The sequence below is a fragment of the Micropterus dolomieu genome, linkage group LG02 (genome assembly GCF_021292245.1).
Source record: "Micropterus dolomieu isolate WLL.071019.BEF.003 ecotype Adirondacks linkage group LG02, ASM2129224v1, whole genome shotgun sequence".
Lineage (NCBI taxonomy): Eukaryota > Metazoa > Chordata > Actinopteri > Centrarchiformes > Centrarchidae > Micropterus > Micropterus dolomieu.
This window is the reverse complement of record NC_060151.1, coordinates 21,605,362-21,623,998: the sequence shown is the minus strand read 5'-3', so window position 1 is coordinate 21,623,998 and position 18,637 is coordinate 21,605,362. Positions and strand designations below refer to the sequence as shown.

At 37.4% G+C, this 18,637-nt stretch overlaps 1 protein-coding gene across 23 annotated transcripts in view; it reads left to right on the top strand.

Annotated features, from left to right (window-relative positions):
* The window catches only part of mrtfbb (myocardin related transcription factor Bb), a 75,308-nt gene that overhangs the window by 36,440 nt on the left and 20,231 nt on the right, over positions 1–18,637 (top strand). The gene's annotated exons all lie outside the window — the stretch shown is intronic.

The window sequence follows — 18,637 nt, the reverse complement described above, 5'->3', positions numbered from 1 at the left end:
TCAAATCAGATATCAAGAACACAAGCTCACAATACAGGGTTATATATAATGTATGTGGACACACAGTATGGCAATATGTAGCCACTGCAGGGTGTTCAAAACCTGTTTTGGTCAAGCTTAATTTAAATGCACCCAGATTGGTTATCAGCCTGATTTATATAAATGAGATATACTACACCAACTGGTGCAACTCACAGGCGTTCAATCTTGTCCAAGGAATATGTTTTTGAAAAACAGCCTGAATACTATTACTATTACTACTGCTGGTAAGATTTTTTATGTATACAATTAAGATCTGAGTTAGTTAGTTACAATAATCTTCTCAAAGGGACTTCATATGCACAGCACTTTATTGCACTGTTCATTTCATGCAACAGACCATATGTCAACCATACACTGTCAGCCATTAATTACTGATCTTTTACAAACCGTAATAGACGACGAAGGGGCCTTGACAAGCACGGATCTGCACAAAAGCTAGTTTATTTTTGTTATTATTATTATTATTAATTTATTTTTAGAGAAACCTTTTTTTATTTAAAATTATGATTGGTGAAAGACTCTCCACCTGCCACTTGAGAAATCTTTTTTACTTTGATGTTGAATCGTCTTAGCCATGGGAGGCTACTTTTATTTACAATTGGCTGTCAGGGGAGCTTTTGCTTGTCTCGTCTTTGTGCATCTTTAAAGTTCCCTATAAATAGTTTGCACAGTCCCCAAGGATGAAACTTTAGAGTTCCTTTAAAGTGAAAATACTATAGCTTTAGTAGTACCAGATGAACTGCAGACGGTGACATTTCATTTAAATGTTCTATTGCAAAGTGTAAAATAGTGATTGATTGTCAAATTAAACAAACACATTGTAGTTTAGTTGCTGTTTATACCTTCAACCAGTTGGTATTCTCTTAGTGTTATTGCCACCCTCTGAGACATTGTTGATGAGTCACTATTTTTATGTTATACATCATACATTGACATTAACAAAAAAATCTAGTAGTTTTTTAGTCCCAATTATAATCTCCACCAATACAGTAAATCTTAAAATTGAGTACATGAATAAAATCTAATATTAGCAATGCTTGTACAGTGTCTTCATTGGTTTTATTTTGAATGTTTTCAGTAGTTTCCCACATTTTGGTGTTGATTAGATTGTTCTGTACTTTTATATTGTGTTTACAGTGTTATATTCTTACTGTTTTTGTGTATGAGGCACCAAGTTTGACATTTCAAATGTCACGTTATATTTAAATAAATAAGGAATAAGATAAGTACAAAATGACATTGTTCACCAAAATAACTTACCAGCACTGATAATGGAATGGCTGTATGTGTTGGATGTTTTTGAAACAGAAAAGGGTGACATATTTCTGCAGGACTACTCTGAGACTACAGTAATCAGATATGTAATTAAGTATATGTACACTCGACAAAACTGTTGCATGACAACTGAAGGACTGTTGCAGGTGCATCCTTGCCAAAAATGTAGTGTCTCGAGTCGTTCTGTGCCATGCTTTTGGTGGGAGCAGGTGAGCAGATGAGTGTTGTAATTCTGCTCAGACAGGGAGAGAGGCTGATTAAATGCTCACACAGTGGAGAATTTTAATGTTATCCCTTTCTGTTACATTTGAGTAATGCAACTTTCACATGGATCGGCTCAGGCCTGAGACAAAACATAAATGATAGTGTGCTGTTCCAGTGTGTTGTAGGGGTGTTTTCCCCAAAAGGAATCTATAAAACACCTGTATTTATACTGTGAAATCAATGTCTTTAGGATAACTTTTCTTTTAACCTTGACAAAAAAATGGAAACATAAATATTTTATGGTCTTGTTAGTCAAAAGGATTGAAAAAAGAACTCCAAAATATCTTTGTACATAGATGTATGTACATTTACAATTTTCTGAAAGGCTAGACATTCAAGCCCGACTGATATGGGATTTTAAGACTAATACTGATTTTGATATTTGAGGTTTCTAAAATCTTATATTCCGATATATCGGACTATATTAGTTTCTTTTTCTTATCCCTTACATTTGTTACGTGTAGTTATGAGACGTTAACAAGATAACATGACATAATGCAGTTTAAAAACTTTTGTTAGTGTTGTGAATAGTTACAGTCGATTATGTCAGCTTCATATTGTGTTTTGTGGTGGATTTGTGGCAGTGTGTTGCCAACAGCAGAGTGCTTTCTGGTGGTCAAAGATACTGATTTATCTGCAATTAACTCATAACGGCCTGGTTCTACTAGACATATACACCTTCTAAGATCTAAAGATAAGACATTTTCTGTTTATTGTGTTCTTTAAGCAGGCAGCCCAAGCTCCTTGATTATACTTTCAGTTTTATATGGAGTGAAGGATCAGGTCAATTAGAATATGGTACAGTCAAAACTGTAAAAGAAATGTGTGGTAAGTTACATTTACACCCTGTGTCAACAGCAGTGTGACTATATGGTAAAGGGCTTTTGATGTTGCTTCAGTTATGTTAAAAGTAGGAAGAACTGCATATCCATACTTTAAAATTTCTATAACAAATGTTTGACATACTTGAATTGCTACTTTTACATCTGTTCTGTGCATGCTAGTCTAGTCCAGTCTAGTCAAATCCTGCTCATTAGGGCTCTGTATTTATCTGTTCTTCATAAGCAATTGCTTTTACATCCGTCATTTTAACACCAGTGTTTTGAACAGGTTGAAGGGACTCACATTTCAAAGGTGTGCTTTCCAGAATTAGATTAATACATTTTCAGTGGAGAAGTAAATCCACATTTGCTCCTTCATTATTAATAAACAATTCCGCTATCCAAGAAATAAAGTTATTTATAGGGATCCCTCCCTAGAAAAGAAGCATCCACTAAGCTTTTTTTGTTCACCAGTTGCAGTTACAGCCTTTAAAAACACTACTTTCTTTCTGTTTACAGCACCATGAGGTTTTCAACAAAGAACAAAGTAGTAGCAAACTAGTAAAACCTTTTATAAGTTCATAGATAACCCCCTAGAGGTAATCCTTTATTTCAAGTAAAAACATGAAAATCAACAACAATGTAAGGGTTTTATCTAATGGCAGCTAATGTTTCTCAGATGTCTCGGGAGTTTTTGTTGTTAACATGCTGACATTTCCCATTCTGAAATATCAGTGTTCATTACTGCATCATACTCTATTATCTCAGTGTTTGGATAGGTTTAAAGGAGGCTACTTCATGACAAAATGCTGTTGCGTTATATAAGCTACTTTGCCTTCATTTGGCATCATTTTGATCATCAGATGAAATATCTGTGACAAATTCAACATTTCAGTCACTTTCTGGTGAAAGTGACCCATATTGTTTTTGTGAGATTTACGTCACAACAGTAAAAGGTTTGCAGCTACATTTCAACAGATTTGAAAAAGGTTGTGAAATCAGTATACAGCAGAAGTGTCATGCAGATGGTCTTTTGTCATGTGACCCCAGTGTTATGGCCTCTGCTCGCAGCTGTATGAGTTATTCATGCCGGCGTAGCTTGAAGCTCTCTGCTTCAAAGTGAGACACACAAACAAATGTACATGACCTTCTGATTTGACTTTCTCAACTCTGTGGTTTCTTTTCATCTCCATATTCTCTTGATAGTGTATGAACTGCTCATTGTTCTAATATGACATCATGTGGAGTCTTAGTGGGAGATAGATAATATTATGAATAAAGAGGTTCAAGCCAGATAAAAGGGTACAATGTTATAGCATTGGACTGACTGAAACTAGTGGGGAAGACTTTATCAAGTTGATCACATTTGCTTTAAAGTAAACCGCTAACCTGACTCTGTCTAAAAGTAACAAAATCCACCCACAATCACCCCTAAAGTTTACTAATTAACATGTTATATGCTGTTTCTTTAATCCATCCAAAAACCAAAGTGTACAAACATTTGCAGTTTTACAGGGGGCTATGTAGTGAACTTTATCTTAGCTAGGCATAGTGAATCACTGAAGTCTTGTCATCAAAGTGATTTTGCAAGCAGAGACTGCGCCTGATTAAACAAACAAGATATAGTGTTAATTAGTTTGAGCCAGACTAGCTGTACCCGTTTCCACTCTTGATGCTAAGCTAAGTTAACCGACTGCTGGCTGATTGTACAGAGTTGAGAATGGCATCAATCTTCTCATCTAACTCTCGGCAAGAGAAATGTCTAAATATTTAAATATTAGCAGTGTCATTTGATTAAAACAGATACAGGCTTCAGAGTTAATTTACTGCTATAAAAAACAACGACTTATTTATCCCCTTTGGTGCACCAAAAGCAAAAGGAAGTCACTAAAACTCAAGGGTCCGTGACATCTGAAGGATAATCATTGGACAAAACTTTTTAACATTTAGCTGTAAATCTGAAAGGCTTCTTTGATTTATTGTCGGGAATAGTATCAGTATTTATCCTTGTGAGGCAATCATAGCGTTTTTAGTCCTAGTTTCACTTTCAGTGTAATTCGTGGAAAGACTCTGAGACACTTGATAAACACAGGCCCACACCTTCATACTCAACTTTTTCTCCTTCCTCTGCAACCCAGCAGGTTTTGGCTGTTGATCAAGTGATACTGGGTCAAAAAGCTATAAGCCCTAGCTTCAGGCTTCTGGAGTCACAGCGAGCTTTGGTGAATGGCCTGTTGTGTGATTGTGTTTATTTTACTTTTGTCCTAGTTACAGCAGGTGGTAAGGGAGAATGGGGGGGGGGGATTACACCCAACTTTTCTTTCTTGATGGCAGCACCATAAAGCGCCCCTGACAGTATGCCACTGTATGAGATTATTTAAGGCTGTATGAGGGTTTGTGGTACCTCCAAATCACTCTTTAAAACCAGACCTGAGCTTTACACCCTGACTGGATTTATTAATATAGGATGCGAAGAGTTGGCAAGATGGAGCGACACAATTTTCCATGACTATAGATAGCTGAGAACACCGAGACTAAAATTGGTGAGATACGCAACATCTCAAACATATCAAACTGAGCCTTTAAGTAATTTGAAGTTAAAGTAGGCCAGTCAGTGGCGACTGTTCATCTGTGTTCAGTCACTGTTACACAGCCTCTGACATTTTCCCCTTTGTCTTCTTCATTTTCCACACAATCAAGAGGCAGAGGAGTGCAGAGAAATGTTGTCATGGTAACAGAAAAAAATAGCCAGGATGACCATGAGTGAGACAGACCTGCTAGCACACTGTACTCTGCAAAGTAAGTCATGGCCTGATACTACTGCTACAGGATATTACTCTTAGGAGTAATAGGAAATTTCCTACAGATGAAGAAGATGCTGATGTGAGACAGTAGTGTGAGATTCAAGGTCACTACTCAATTGGAAAATTTGGTTTTTGAAGATTATGATTGCCCTAAGATGTATTGTTAATAAATTTCAATTTTGCTCAAGCTGTTAAATGTGCCTTTGGCAAAGCAGCACATTTCTGAGCTTGGTTTGTCTTTACTGAAGTAACTGCTAGCAAAGCGGCCTATTTCCCAAATGGCTTATTTCTTCTTGTGCTTCCAATGTGTCTTCTAGAAATTGAGCTCAAACCATGTGGCGGAGAAAAATGCATAATTTGGTTATTGTGTAGTCCAAACCAATCACTAGATGGACTGGCAGCTCACAATGGTCCAAAGCATTTTTTTTCAGATTTATCGCTGATAGCTTCCTTTGGTTGAGACAAACTTTTGAAATTGAGCGTTGAAATTTTCTTTTGAAATTGACAAAATCTGATTCGTTAAGCACCCAGCTGAGAGGGTCTGAGATGAAGTGACCTTTGTGTTCAGATGATCACAAGAAAGAGGAACTTTTGAAAACATATTCATAGCGTAGGAGAAGCACAGAACTTTTGTTGAAGCATTTGGCGCATGTCAGAAGCAGATTACTGTTCAACCTCTCATGATGTTTTAGATGCTGTAATTGGGTTGCATATTTTTCTCTTCATCACTTTTGAAATTTCATTGTCACACAAAACCTCTCGGTCACCCTCGGCACTCACAGTCCCACACAGAGGCTGCTCTGTCTAACAAGAAAAAAATATTCAATCCAGAAACAGAAGTGTTCGGTCACTGACATGTCTGCGGGTATGTCTGCTTATTATTCTGACAACGATGAATAAGAAAGACTTCATAATGTCTGACTTGTCTGTAGCTGGAAATAGCCGCCGGAAAGACTTCAAACTCTTTCTGAGTTTAAAGCTGTTCTTAAAAAGAATGTGAAGAGAAACTTTTGGACATTTTTGTTATTTTTGAAAATGGCTATTTTAGAACCTGTCTCTTCTCCTCTCATCAGACTTTCTGTAATGAAATGCACGTGTTTGTTGTTTTCTGTAAGTCGGTTTATTTCTATTGTTGTGGTCAGGTCTCTTAGAAAACACATAACCTTTCTTAACCAGACCTCTAAGAAAAAGCTGAATCACACTATAAAAACAGTTGTTATTGTTGTTAGTTGTTATCAAAAATACTTGTTGATCAGGTATCAATCATCATGTCCAAATTCTCTTTAACCATAACATTTGTGAATGTCTTATTTCATGTGAAAATAAAAATAGTGAATAATTAAAAGTTGGGAAAACAGAGCTAGAACCACAAATGACTCTAACCTCAAAGCTTAGCCTTACTTGAATGTACTGTTATATTTAAGTGCAGAAAGTAAATGTTTAATTTACAAAAAAAATATATATATATACGAGGAGCTCCAATCAGACTCACTGGACAGAGAAGCATCGGATCAAACATGTAGTAAACTGTTGGACCCATAGTTTAAGGAAAGACTCTGGTCCAAACTGAAAATACTGGACATACTGTAACAAAAACAATTAAACTTGAAAGAATGAGGATGCTTTCTTCCCACCAGAAAAGAGAGAAATGACAATATTAATATAATACTATACATAAAAAGCAAATAAGGCTGATGCCATGATTGTGAGAAATCTCCCCTGTTTTGGTCTGAAAATTCTTTTAAAGGGCTGATACAGCACCAAAAAAAGTTATCTAAGGAATTACAAATGTCTTGGGAGCAAGATTAAAAAATAGTCTTCACAATAAGTTATCCACTGCCAGGCGTCACTGCTTCCACTGTCCCCTATGGAGCAGGATGACCTGACTTTTAATAGACATGCACTAAACTAAAAAAACAACAAAAATAACAACTTAGTAGCCATGTAATTCTATTCATTTCTCAAGATTGAACAGCTACCCAGCATTTGACTAAGTCAGAGAAATCCTTAAAAGAAAAGTGCATGTCTATTAAAAGTCAGGTCATCATGCTCCACAGGGGACAGTGGAAGCAGTGATGCCTGGCAGTAGATAACTAACAGCCCATCCAGGACGCCATCAGAGGTTCTGTTCATTTCCCTCAGTCAGCTGCACAGCAACAGCGGGGCTGCCTCACTCCAAGTTGGACAGCTTCATGCCAAAGTCTCCAGTGGAATGCCAAGCTCATTATAGCAGGATGAGAGTTCACTTCTCTAACTATGTGAGCTTCACAGGGGATAATGAGCATCCTGACCACTGGGAGTAAATGCTTGTCTGGCTGCTTCGGTCTGTCGCAGGAGTGAAACTATAATGCTTTGAAAAATACAGTCAAAGGATGCGCATCTTTTTTTGATATTTAAATTCCAGGAATGCTACTTATTGTGAAGACTATGTTTTAGAATGCTGTTGTATTAGACAGTGCGTTACAGGGAGGCAGAGGGTGTCTGGCGTCAAACCCATAACATAGAAGTTTGAGAATTTTTCTTCCATTTGAAGAATCACAGCTGCAGGTGGTTATTTTCAGATGTCATTGACTATTCACCTTGCCTTTCAAAAACATTCTTGCTGCAGGCGTTGCATTATGTGTGAAAGACCCAGATATGTGGGTCTGGGGGGGGGGGGGCGTAATGCTTTTGGTGCTGGGGACATTAACTGCTTGGAGGAGGAAAAACTGTGGACCTGCCACAGCAGAGATATCCAGAATTGGGCTGCCAGGCTTGGCACATATCCCAGAGAGTTGTGACTCAACTGTAGCAATAATGTTTGAACGTCCATCCAGTCCACTCCCAGGTGAGCCAGCCCACAAAATGCCCATTACTATGTTTACAGTCTTGTGGCTTCTTTGATTATTTTTAGCTGCTTTCAAAGCACAAGCAGCAAAGTCACACTTGAAACATTTTAATACGAATAGGAAACAATGTTGCCACACAAAAAAGGCACTGTGTTGCTCAAGGGACCACTGTGTTTATGACTCACAATTGTTGGCTGATAATAAACTCGGATATAACTTTCATATGAACGTTTATAGTCCGAAAATTAAAGGCTTTAAGAACTAAATCTTATCAGCAAAGAACAAAGAAAATCGGTTATAATTCAAAAATAACTTTAAAGTATTAAATGTAAGAACTGTTTAAGGCCAGGGGAAAAACAATAACAGTAACTTAAGGTTCCCTTTTGAAAGAACGTTTAATATTTCACTCTCCTTTGCTTCTGCTAGTTTACTGTGTCTGATAATGTGACCTTGACTGATGTCCTGTAACAATCTACTGTGTGCTGTTCAGGAGAAGTGGAGACCTCAGTCTAGAAAAGTGAAGGGACATCAGTAAGAGCTTTAGCTCCATGGGTCTCCTGTGCAATGTAATATGACACACTATTCTTCGATCAGGCCTATTTTCAGCCCACACATTTTACTGGAGCAAAGCTGATCTCCCTAACATGCACTCTCTGAGAATTTGGCAGGAGTGCGTGCGCACACACACACACACACACACTCACACTCACACTCACACTCACACACACACACACACACACACACACACACACACACACACACACAGAGCAGACACTTCGCTGGGTTACTCAAATCAAATTGGGTCTAGATTTGACCTTTGAGGGAAAGTTTCAGGTCTGCCCACCAGCACATTCTCATCTGCAAATAGTATGTGAAAACATTCAGTCACATAGACACATAATGAGTGGATATGTGTTTTAACTGAATTTACAATTGACTCTAATACTCTGGCTCATCAGTGGTGTTGTGACCTGTGCGTCAGTTTCCTTAATTTTATAGATTTGCTCTTCATAAATCATGAATGTACTATGTCATGCTGCGTTACGTTAACTTGTTTTAATGAGCTGGTGATGCTGCCACTACGTGTCGAAGCACAGTTTGTGACACTATTTTGACAACACGAACAAGCTGCCCAATTTGTGTCAGGGTCAGAAGACTTTTCTATTTACCACAAATTGTCCTGTTTATTCGCCTGCGCTCCTGTCAAAGCTGTATTTCACCCAATTTCACCGCAGCTAGGATGGACATTTACTGCAGCTGTTTTCTCTCTTTCTCTGCAAATTTACCTTCCCCAAACCGTAAATCTCTCCATGCTCTTTGTTCTGCCCAATCTTTTCACAGCTTTATTGCTTAAGTTGTTAGGTGGACTGACAACTGTAGGCATCACAACTATAAATTTTGTTTTCTTTATGGAACTTTTTTTCCTACAGTTTCACATGTTTTATTTGCCTCACACACAAGCGGAAATTTTTTAAACAACAGAAAATTTAAAAAAGATTACTAATTATAAAGTGTAAGTCTTTGTATGTTGTTGTATTATTGGCATTTATAACCACTGAACACATAGATTACAAATCAAAGACTTTTTCATTCTATTCTGTATGTGACATAAGGTGACATAAGGTTGTTTGACCATATACAGACAATACATAAACTACACTACTAAAATGTGAGGTTGAATATCTTTGGGGAAACAAGACATTCAGTGACATCACATTGTAATTTTCTGATATTTTATATACAAAATTAATAATCGAGAAAATATTTGGCGAATTAATCAATAGCAGAAAAAATGGTTACTTCTAATTACAGCTTTTTGTGTTGGTTTTAATATACGTTTGTACCTAGGGCTCCTTGGAAAGCATTGATTATATTGGTTAGTCATTTGAATTAAAGTAACAACCAATGTGCCAAAGAAAATGACAAAGAAAATCTTCTTGCAAACAGCTGGTTGTTTACAATGCAAGTGTGTTATTTTGTGTCAAAGTTTGGTTATTGTGGAAACTCTTAAGGAACAACTATAAACTAAATGCTTAAGATGGAAAAAAGCAAAAGACTTATAAGCTTTTCAGCTACTGTATCCAGGGGGTGTTTCATGCTTCTCTAGATGACAGCGCTCAGAAACCTCTGTGGTTCCAGTGAAGTTTGTGTCCCACCTCTCAAATTGTTCTGACATTTACATTCAGTGAGAGTGAAGTCAAGGCTGGTTTATTTGTATAGGCCTTGATCACTGCTGCAGACTCTGAGGATTTGACTGCAGCCACACTGAGAGAGCAGCATGTTGTTTGAAAATGAAATGACCCATGATTAATCAAGTTACTCAGAATTGCTTTTTGAAAACCACATGACCAATGGCTGCCTGTTGGTTGATGACTTTTAAAAAATTAAATACACATTATTCCTCCTATCCGAACTGAGACATAATAGTAAAGAGGTTTAGCAATAGAAAAGGATAGTGCAATATCAGTCACACTGCATTCTTTTTGTCATAAAAAGTTTATTTACTGTACTGCTTGAAAAGGGCTGAAAATATTACACACACTTGTGTTTTTCTACATTTCTTTAGAATGCGGTGACATGTCTTTCTAAAATGTGTCTAAAAAGAATAAAAAGCATGTGGAGACTGATGAACAAGGCAAAGGAAACAGGGCACATGGGCTTATAAGATAATTGGTCTGTTAAAAGAAAATGGCGAGGGCAAGTCTTTGGACAAAACAGGAGAAATGAGGCTGCAATTAGGTTTACAAATACCGTTTGATGATAAGGTTTGTTCTTGCCTGCTGTTTGCTGCAAGTAAAGACTTGCTTTCAAATAAGCATCGTATGTGTTTCTCCTAAGAAGTCCAGATTCCCCCCACCAACCGCTTTTAATTCTGTTTATTTGCTTCTTCTTTCACTTGACGTCTCAAAAACAACTTGATGGATTTCAATGAAATTTCATTCAAGTTTAGGCAACTGACCAAGCTAAGTCCGTTTATGTCGATCTATATCCAATTGTGGCACCATGTGTCCAATTATAAAATACCATGCCCATTTCCAGATATTTGAAATTGCTGCAAAATATTTTTCCCCAATTTAAAAAATTCCATTCAATATATAGAAGAGTGAACAATTTTGTGACTAATTTGTTTATTTTGGAGAAAAAATATATATGTCAACTAGTGATCATTGTCACTAACATAGCATAAAGCCATAACAATATGACAAAGATACTACAAGATACAGAAAACAGAAAGCATCCACCTGCAACTTTGATTGCTCCTTAACCCTGACCTACCCTTGCCCACGGGCCTTTCTCTAAATTCCACTACTCTGGCGGGATGGTTCCTAAAAGTGCATTGTAAAGTAAATAAGGTAATAATTTATATCATGGTTCTAGGTGCATTGAGTGCCTGCTTCCCATCATGGAGCACAACCTGCATGGCCTGCCCGGTTCATTCCAGCAAAAGAGAGTACCATCCATTGAAATCTCTATTAAAGGGCAATTCCACTGAAAAATGGAATGTGTGCAGTGGTTGACACCAAAGCGGCAACAAAATTGTGCCACAAAATTTTAACGACCAAGACGCATATTAACTCACTCTGCTATTCAAACAAGCTTTTAGATAGACAAGGGTTTTATGGCTGTCTGATTTATGTTTTTCTTGTGTATTTATTTGTTTTAAGTATTGTATCTCACTTTGTTGTATTGTATTGCACTTTATTGTGAAGTCAGGCCTTCACAATAAACTTGACTTGTGAAGTCAGTGTAACAATTCTCTCTGTTGGGCCTTCAGGTCATGGTGCACCAAGCAGCCACTTAATTTGTCAAAGGAAAGCTTTAAAAGCTTTGGCTAGATACTCAATAGTACATTGAAAAAATCGTTTTACGTAGTACTGATTCATGATGTCGTGTGCTGAGAGGAACGAACGTCCATCCCTCAGTTTATAAACACCCCTCTAAAAAATAGGAGTTAAACTGACTTAAATACAGTAAGTACAGTACTCAGTAAAACTTTTTATCATTCCCCTTCACACTTCATAAAGATAATATATTTAAAAGAGTCAAATAAATGGAAATGGAAATGCAGTTATCCTGATCATGGGTATTTTAATATATATTCGGACATTTCAGAACAGATAACATCCTGCAGAATCAGGATGGATTCACTCCAACGATTCGCCTCCAAGGGAGAGCATCACTGACTAATATATCACACTCTTATAGCTTCATACTTATCGCTACATTTGGACAAAGCTGATGGAGGGCATATGGACTGAAAAGATTTTAGAGTTATCACAGTGTGGTGCTGAAGCAACACTTCAGATATAATTTTAACCTCCCAGATTCAAATGTGCTCTCTGAAAAGCTACATCGCACAAAGACATCACTGCCCCCCTGTGTCTATATAAATCCAGGCTAGTATCCGGGCCCTATTTGGAAACAAAGTGCAAATGTTTCATCATTAATTTAATTTTTATATTTATTTATTTATCTACGCAAACAAAAAGCCAAACTAAATGATAACACCACAGACAGCCGTTTCATTGTGACACTATCAATCCTCATTGTATATACTCAGCCTCCCAGTTTGCTGATTTTACCTTTGAATATTCTTCAAATTTTCTGTGAAACTGCGAGGTGTTTGTTTATGGTGGCACTCCTGTACATAAAGAAAATAAAAACATAATTATTTGGTGTTGTGAAATATTTTACCTTTACTTGTCCATTGCCTGAATCTTAATTGGTTGTTTCCTAGATGTGAAGAAATCGAGAAAAGTCCACTGCTACTAGATCAAGGTATTTGACTGTTTGAAAACACATCTTGGGGAGACATGCCATATTAAACATTGAGTAATACTTGTGCAGAAGGTTGGACTGCATTTTGGCCAAAATGCTTGGTAGACAGAAACACCCCACCTAGTAATTGATACCTCCATCTCAGAGTTTATCAGAAATTTTCCTCTGCACAGCAGTTAATAATACATGATTGCTTATCATGCTAATATAAATGAAAATTTTAAATGAAAAATGTGCCACTTGCTGGCTCTCGTGGTTATATATTTTCTGATGGGTAGAGGGGCTACTAAGCAGCAGCTGCATTTGGTTTCAGCACTCACAAAATTTTGCATAAACAGTGTCACCGTTTGATGTAGCCTCTGTCATTATCTGTCTCTGAGATTGACAATAATGTATCTTAAGTTCAAATAGGGCAGAGATTATGGCTACCTCTTACGTCCTTTGCCACTTTTTGGAATGGAAATATACCTATGGGTTTACATTATATGGGAAATGGATCCTATAATAGTCCCCTTATATTACACTAGATGGCAGTGTAATTCATCATCCATCCATTAGCTACACCCACTTATCCAGCTGCTTATCACAGGGCTGGCACACAACTATGCAAACTCCACACTGAGAGGCCCTAGCTCGGGCGGTAGGTTTGAACCCTCTTGTTGTGAGGCAACTGTGTTAACCACTTCACTACCATGCTGCGCAGTGTATTCCAAATACTAAGTGAGTTAACTTTGCCTGACAACTGTAGAATATCTGTGGAGTTCTCACTTGGCAGCAATAGTCAAAGCTGCCTAGATCTCTAGAGTTGTTATTGTGGCATCAGAGATTGTTTTGTTCACTTCACGTAAATTCAGTACAATAAGATTCAAGGGAAATCTTTAACTTTATTTACAAGGCTGCAAATAATTATGTAATATGATGATTCTATTGTAACTTTCATCACCATACAACAAAAAATCTTTGGCAGCTACATTTGATGTTTTACAAACAAGTTTTTTATGTATTTTTTTCATTAATGTAGCAGTAGAGGGAGAAATTTTTTTTATGAATGTGATATGAATGAATACAATGACCCTTATCCTCAGAGATGTCACTCTACTGTGAAATATATTTAGAGTAAATTCATCCTTAGTATGAATTTAGAATAATAAATATGTTGTCAGGTAACGGTTGTAATCCTGTAGTCCTGCCCAACTTATAGGAACCACTCCCCATGAGAGGGCCTTCCTGTTATACCTCTATACAATATAAACCTGATCATGTTAGGGTGCCTCCCAAATATCAAATATGAGCTCTTAGTGCCCCCCTCTGGTGAGACTCACAAGGACTGTGGAACAGCTTGTAGTGCTGGACACTCTCTCAGCTATAGTGTGTGTAAGTCCTGTTTTATTCATTTTTAATCTAATTATGTCCAGCAATACAAGTTGTTCAATGTTCCTGCAGCAGGTAATTTGGTATACTAACTGACAGTAATTTTCTGTTGATGATGTTATAATCCAGGGCAAGGGTTAGTTCAACATCAAGAGCAGTGGAATGGTGTCAAAGCTTGCAGGACTCATGTACACTTTTAAAAACACCTTGTTTTTCAAGTTGGAAACCACAAGAACTGGGCCTGAAAACCATTTAGGATCCAAGCAGCGTTGTCATTAGTTAGGGGTAAATGTGGGGAAGTTTCAGGGGGCCCAAAGCCAGAGGGGGAAGCTCAGAGAGGCAATGTGCTCCTGTACAGTACAGTAAATCCAGTCTTGGGTTCTATAGATTCAGGTTTTTGAATCTTCAACAGATTATCCAATTACATCATGTCTCTTGCTAAAGAATATCAGTATTTTCTTGTCTGGGTTAAGTAGAACTACTCTCCCAGAAACGCTTGGCCTTTGTAGCCCATGATCCATATGCCATGTGGGTGTGGGATCTGCAGTTTACCGCTTCAGGCCTGAGTAAATACTGCAGCCATTCCAGGCATTGCTGTGAATGGTGGAGGAAGGAAATGTCTGTAATCAGGATAACTTCACTGTTTCCCATAGCTGAGTCAGGAAGTAAATCAGTTGCAGGGAGATGACAGTAGATGAATAGAGGGAGCATATCTGACAGACAGAAAAAGGGAGACGTTTTAGGTAAGCTTTTAGTTTCCAGTTTTGCATCAAAATGCAGCTCAATGTAATGCATCATATTTGATTCTTATATGCCTTATCAGTTATACATTATTTCACATTTATGTGCCACATTTTTGCTGTGATGAAGTACATTTGTGTGATGAACAAGGTGACTTTTATTTTATCTTGTGCTGTGCTTAGTGTATAGGCTGCATTAACGTCCATCTGAAAACAACACTGCACACTTTATATTCCTGGCATTTACAAAGCAGTTAATGTTTCCCTTGTGGTCTGGACTGTGTTCTCTCAGCCTGCTGTTCTGACTGACTGTCTCTCCTGAGGCTGCGGCCATGGTTACACTGTTATTGTTACCTGTTATTCCAATGAGCAAATGCTATTCCTGATCTTTTTTCTGGGGACACAAAAATGGTATGTATACCACTTGGCAGTGTTGATAGATAGTATATTGTTGGAGAGTTCAGGAAGAAAATGTTCAAAATTAAGATTTAGCAAACAGTAGAAAGCATTTACACATTGTATTATATAGTTCCATAAAATTAAGATTTATCCATATCTCCAGAGTGTTTTATTTGCATAGCAAAACTATGTCCTAAGATCCCAAACTGAATAAGGGAAGAGGTTTTCACTTTCCACTCAGGCATGGAAAACTCATTTGGCACCTCGTCTCTGTAATAAGTCCAGTGCATTAACAGTAATTAGCATAAATTAGCTGCTAATGTAATTTTCATTATGCACATACATCTAATGCAATGTGAGGACTGAGTAACAAGTTTCCCCTTGAGTCAGCAGAGCTGCAGGCATAGCGTAGCAGTCCACTAAGCAGCCCTGCCACTTTAATGAAAATATACTTAAGCTATTTAAAATTGCTTTTTAGAATTGCTTTTTAGGTCATAAAAAAGTAGAAAAAATAATTACGTTTAAGAATGGATTTACAATTTTGCACTCTCCCTCACACAGACTAAGACAACTTAGTGTGTGCAGCGGAAAACCTGTTAATTCAGAGAGAATGTGAGTCCATGACAGCATTAGATACACTTTTTAAAGTAATTTTTTTCTGTTTTCTTAAAGCTGCCACCCACCAATCATACAGCATCACTGTCACTGGGTTTCAGGATCCACTACAATACTAGACAAAAACACAGTCTCTTTCAGAACAACAGTATTAGTTGCAGCATGCCAGTGGGCAAACAAGAGGTTATTTCTGTCTTTGGTCGACCCCTTACCGACCCCCTGCCAAGCACACTGCTGGCTGGGTCCAACCAGGAGGGGGGGGGGGACTCGTGTTCTGTGCAACAGCTCTGAGTAACAGCCACTCGAGGGTTAAGTAGACGCATGGGAAAGTTACGGTTGTTGAAATCAGGGAATGTTAGAGGGGAAGTGTGAAAGAGTGGTCCGCTCCTCGCTGTAGTTGTACTTTTGTTTTTTGTTTTTTTCTTTTTTTTTTTTACAGATTGTGGGGAAACCGTTTTACCTCAGACCCACACAGAAAAGGAAAATATATACCCCCCCCCATCCAACTGCTTGTTCTGGCTATACGATCAGCTATTTTTAGCAGCATAGTCTGCGCCTGCTTTACAGTACAATCGCTGGTTGCACATGTTTTTTTTCATGCTGAGGTTTTTCTACGTTGTTCCCGATTATATTCTTTACACATCACTCTCTCAACACTTTTTGAAATGTTTTTTTATGCCTTTCAATTTAGTAGCCCTTCATCAACCCATTTTAAAACAACTTCTTGTGCTATTGTCTTTATGTTCCAACCTGAAACCACATGAACTTCTGATGTCTGAGTTTGGCTACCTATGCATACCTATACAGCATGTCCACAATATACTTATTCATTTTAGAAAATAAGTGGACATCTACTCTTCACATAAACTCGTATAATATTTGCTGATTGACTTTGTCCCCTGTCGTCACTTATTTGTCTGAATATTTTTCCTCCATATTTATTGATTTAAGAAGTTTGAAAAAGGTATTACTGCTTCATAAAGATTGTTTTTCATAATGTGTTGAAGGTGTCCTATCAGGTAAAAAGATAAATATATGTTGTTATGATGAATGTTTGTTGATACCTTTATTATGTAGCACTTGCAGAAGATGTAGTATTAAGGGGAAATGTACATCACCTCAAATAATTGTATACATTTCCCAAACATTTGAATGCTATAGTAATGTTGGTTCTTAATTGTAATATATTGGTATTAATCCAGCTTTGTTGTACTCTGTCAAGGATATGGTGACTTTAGTTATGAGTTATGAGATATAATCCACAAGTTTTTATCACTTTAGTCTATGCAAGTGTAAAAGAATAAACATACATGTGAGAAATCAACCACATGGATGTTTTATGGAATACAATGCCACAAATAATGAAATTAATTTATTCCATCTGATGTTATAACATGACAGTTATTGTCTGGATGTATTGCACCATTGTGTTTTAGCTGGTTTAGTCTTAGTTATGGAAAATCAGTCCAGTCATTTTCCATGGTATTTGGATGTCATGGGAAAAACTTTATTGTTTAAAGCCTTAGGCTGTCTGTTAATCGTTGTAAATATTGACTGATTGTTAATCTTGTTGAAGTATCATTATTTGCCAATGTTAAAACGTGGGAAGGAATGTCTGTGATTGCCCATGGCCGTGTAGTTAATCCAAACGATCAAATGCAAATGATACATATTTGTATGTGCGTTGATGCACATGCCTCAGTGTAATTACAGTTTGCTGTTGGGTAGCTGTGAATATGTTTACTTTTTGGTAAGTGTGTGCAATTGGTTGTTTTTGGTGATGATGTTAATGTGGCCAAAGCTGCCACAGGCCTGCCTTTTTTAGCCTCTCATGGCAGCTGCATGTAGTGCTGCTTCAAAGAAAACTAGAAGCCTACAGGGATTTCCCTCTGGCTTTCCCACCATCTGCAGAGGCCTTCATGGGATGTGATGGTAGTGGGTGTTGTGGAGACTCCCCTGTGAAAATGAATATCCATTTTTTTCTTGCAACCTCTTTCACTTGCAACCTCTTTCGATATCATTAAATATACTCATATTTATGAGTTTATACAATACACAATGTCGTTCAGAAGTTTGGGGTCACTTAGGAAATTCCTTGTTATCAAAAGAAAAGCACAGTTTTGTCCATTAAAATAACATCAAATCGATCAGAAATACAAAGTGTACATTCTTAATGTAAATGACAAAGGCAAAGATAAAGAAAAAGCCATATCTCAGACTGGCCAATAAAAAGAAAAGATTAGGGCCTAATCTTTTCTTTTTATGGCTTTTTCTTTGCAACTCTGCCTAGAAGGTCAGCATCCTGGATTCGCCTCTTCACTGTTACATCAACAGTGAAGAGACGACTCCAGGTTGCTGACCTTGAGACTGGTGTTTTCCGGATACTATTTAATGATGCTGCCAGTTGAGGATCTGTGAGACGTCTGTTTCTCAAACTAGACACTCTAATGCTTTTGTCGTCTTGCTCAGTTGTTCTGTGAAGGGAATTGGACACAGCATTTTACGAGATCTTCAGTTTCTTTCACATGGAATAGCTTTTATTTCTCAGAGCAAGAATAGAATGACGAGTTTCTGAAGAAAGTTCTTTGTTTTTGGCCATTTTGAGCCTGTAATAGAACCCACAACTGCTGATGCTCCAGATACTCAACTAGCCTATAGAAGACCAGTTTTATTGCCTATTGTGTCTTTAATCAGCACAA